A 2,850-nucleotide genomic window follows, 5' to 3' on the forward strand; every position below is an offset into this window, starting at 1 on the left:
TTATTTTGGATCAATAAGTCAATTATTGTTGTGGATAACTTTAAAATTTTTTAAAAATATAATTATTCGATAGTTACTTTATTTAGTATAATATATAGTTCTTTTAGTTAAATATTATCTTAAATTTGTGTTAGACTTGAACATTTTAACAAAAGACATTTAAAATTATACAATCCTTCTTAATTAAATAATAGATAAATTTATATGCTTATACAATAGATAACGTCATGGACTAAGATAAAGAAATAGATTAAATAATTAGGTAAAAAAATTAATATTTTGGAAGAATTTGAAAATGATGCAATTGAATATTGGATAAATTTTTATTGTATTTGTTTTTATTATTTTATATTTCACTATTTTTTGTTTGAGATTTTTTAATATTGTTCCTTTGCATCTTGATATTTAAAAAAAATATTTTTTGGTCTAATATATTTATTTTTTTTTGGTCTAATAATAATTTTTTACAAAAATGATACTAAATTAAACATAAGTTATTCCCAAATTAAATAGTTATATTATATCAATATTATCGTATTTAATTTAATTTATTTACATATTAATATAATTAACTGAAAATGAATGATAAATAAAACTAAAAAAAAAATTAGAAAAATAGAATGTTCGTAATTATTTAAAAATAGATATGAAGTAAGTTATATGTTATTACTTGATATGAATTGTTAATAATTCAAATGACATTATATTTTTACTTCTTTACAATAGAAAAATTAGATACATTTAAAGTTTAAAATATTATCAAATATAATTGAGAATTCTATATTCAAGATCTAACTCGATTATCATCAAGTAATATTATTAGTGAAAATCAAACTCGTAATTTGAGAAAAAAAATTAGTTAATAAATATTGTTACGAAGCACTTGATAAATGTTTGAGTGATGATACTATTTTAATTTTTTCTAACACATAACTGATATTTGCCTTTTGTGAGAAAAAATAATTGCACGGGATGGACAAATCAACTTCGATTTTTGAATAATCAATATCATTTATGTTTTTATTGCAACAAAAGATTTTTTTTAGAAAAGATATATATCAATAATTATTATTTTATGTATGGCCAATCCAAAATTTTAGACACAAATTCTTTCTATCATTCTACAAAAGTTAAGACAAGATATTGTATATTCAATTGTGTATTTATCTTATCTTTAGCAATTTTGGTAGGTGTTTAAACTTTAAACTAACAAAAAATATGAAGCTACTTCTAGGTACAAATACAGTTATTTCATCTTAAAAATAGACAAAATATATTAATAAATTTTAACAGATAACAACATTAATCGTATTACTTTGATTCCAAAAATGAATATGAAACTAGAATATAAAATAGTTTTAGGTAGATTTTAACAAAATTTATTTTTTTTCATAATATTTTTTTCTATAATAATAAAAAAGGTAATTCAAGATCAAATTTTATATCATGTTAAATTATACTTTCTCAAATCGATTTTAACATAAAAGTAGGAGAGTTTAAAAGTTTTGCTCACTAATTAAGAGAAAATGCCTATAAATTTAACCACTAATATTATTTTTAAAAATATAGAATTCTAATATAAATATTTTAATTTAATTACAAACTATATATTATTAATGAGTAATTGTTATACTTTAAAAATAAATAAATTTATTATTCATTAATTTTATTATTTTTAATATTAAAATAGTTAAATTTTAAATTTAATTAATTTTATAAAATTTTTATAACAAAATTATTATACGTATTTTTATTTAAAAATTTTAAAATAAAATATTTTTGTTGTGATAAGATTGCCTGAAGCGGATGCCCATTTTTTCACAAGACTCAGGTTATCAAAAGTGATTTTATTTAATAAAGTTTGAAAAGAGTGTCCTTGATATGTGTATAAATAGTAGTAGAATTTGAAGCATATGACACACAACAATATGAAATCACTCTTCTCTTTTTTTTACATGCTACCATAATATATAAACACTCTTCTCTCTCTTTTATATATATATATATATATATGAATAATCTCTATTGTATTGAGATATTGATTGTGGTGAACATTAATAATCTCTTTATTTTATATTTTTTTATTTATTTATTTTACAACACATTATCAGCACGAGACTCTAATAAAATTTTAGGAAGACTCAGGTAATAAATTTTCATTATATCGAAACTCTCTCATCTTGAATTTAATGCTCTTGATATATTTGAAAACAACTTTTTATCATGGATACTAGATGCTGAAATTCGATCCATCTTAATTCAATGGATATTGGAGATACCATTAAAGTTGAAAATAATGCATCCCAAAAGGATAAATCCAAACACATGATCTTCCTTCGTCGTCATCTTGATTAAGGTTTGAAAAATGAATATCTCACACTAAAAGATCCTGCAGATCTGTGAAAAAATCTTGAAGAAAGGTATATTCATCAAAAGATAGTGATACTTCCTCAAGCTCGATATGAGTAGACGCATTTATGTCTACAAGATTTCAAATTCATAAATGAATACAATTCAATAATGTTTTGAATTACCTCACGAATGAAATTATGTGGGGAGAAGATAACTGATAATGACATGTTAGAGAAAACTTTCTTGACCTTCCATGTCTCGAATGTGCTCCTGCAGCAGCAGTATCGAGAAAAAAAATTTAAAAAATATTCTAAGCTAATTTCTTGCATTCTTGTTGCTGAACGTAACAATGAATTGCTTTTAAGAAATCATGAAGCGCGTCCAGCTGGCGCCGCCCCATTTTCTGAAGCAAATGCGACAAATCATAACCCCAGAATAGGTAAATGGCAAGGTTTTGGTAACAAGAAAAAGTTATAGAAGGAAAAAAATTATGTTCAC

This window comes from Arachis hypogaea, chromosome 3 (genome assembly GCF_003086295.3).
Source record: "Arachis hypogaea cultivar Tifrunner chromosome 3, arahy.Tifrunner.gnm2.J5K5, whole genome shotgun sequence".
NCBI classification, from domain to species: Eukaryota; Viridiplantae; Streptophyta; class Magnoliopsida; order Fabales; family Fabaceae; genus Arachis; species Arachis hypogaea.